Source organism: Sinocyclocheilus rhinocerous, unplaced genomic scaffold (assembly GCF_001515625.1).
Source record: "Sinocyclocheilus rhinocerous isolate Xijiao unplaced genomic scaffold, SAMN03320098_v1.1 scaffold5644, whole genome shotgun sequence".
NCBI lineage: Eukaryota > Metazoa > Chordata > Actinopteri > Cypriniformes > Cyprinidae > Sinocyclocheilus > Sinocyclocheilus rhinocerous.
Window position 1 is genome coordinate 16,931 of NW_015640515.1, and position 1,422 is coordinate 18,352.

Consider the following 1,422-nt stretch of genomic DNA (forward strand, 5'->3'; position numbering starts at 1 on the left):
AATGCGCAGGCTGTACTGTACTTGTCCCTTTCATTCTGCACCAGTAGCCTACAAATACATGTGCGCGGTGCGCGTTTTGCTTGCTTCATGAGTGTTTCTGCGTTATATGAGTGGCTTTGGAAAATAAATCGCTGCACGTTTCAGATGAAAAAACGCGACTTCTATTTCTGAAAATATCACAGTTAGGAGATTTATAGCGAGTGGTTCCCTGCATTTTTACAGCAAATTGCGTGATTACAGTACTAAGCCGCTGCAATGGCACAGCTCTAATGCTATTAAATTAAAGATGATGTAGGCTACAATAGAGAGAGAAAAAATTAACAGTGAAAGTAACAAAAATATGTAAAATACATTTTAAAAGGCATAATTAAGTGTGAAAATAACAAAGATATACAGTAAAAACTAAAATTATTCAGAGACCAGATGTCGTGACCAGATGTAAGTGAGGATAGCAAAATAAACTAAACTGTGATATATTATACCCAAAAATTCTTCATACAGTGGACTACCAGTAAAATTGATACAAATTTGGGACCAAAAATTATTCAGACCGAGTCTGGGAAAAAACATTGAAGTTGAGGTTTGCATGAAGCTGGGTGACAGCATGCCCAGGAGACTATATGCTGTCATTAAGGCTAAGGATCACCCGACAAAGTATTGATAGTTGTGTAAATATTGACAGCTGCATGAATAATTTTTGGTTTATTGTAATCCATTACATACCTTTCTATCAAAGTTATCTGACATTATCAAGCTGAATTTGTTCTGACACAGTTTAACTCTGAGTTCTTGTCATATTTTATTACCATTTTCTAAACTATAGCGAATAAACTGTGATAATGTGAGAAATGTTGAAGGTGTCTGAATAAATTTTGGTTTGACTGTATCAATTTGATAAATGAAGTTAACCAACTAACATTATACATACCCTTTTGGTTTCTGTACCCAATATTTAAAAAATGTACAAATGCAATAAAAAATATCGGTATCGAAGGAAACAAATCAAAGAAAAAATAAACAAATTCTACTGTTCCTAATATTCTGTATGTTGCTCAAAAACAAAATATATTGTTTTTTTTTTTACCCAGTCATTTCAAAATAGCACATTTTAGAGCTGTAACGACAATACCGTGATACCGTGAAAGCGTGATATTTTTGCTTAAGGTTATCATACCATCAAAATCTCATACCGGCCCATGCCTACACAGGAGTGTAAAGATATTCACGGCAAGCCGTCAAAATAAAAGTTCAGTTTAACTTGAAGGCATTGCGGCAGAAATATATTACTGTTGTTCAGTAGAATGTACGTAATAGGCTGCTACTAAAATTATTAAAACCTTATTTTTAAGGATTAATAATAATATATTTATTCAATGTTTTAATTGTAATGTTAAATTACCTTTATTTTCCAAAAAATAAAAT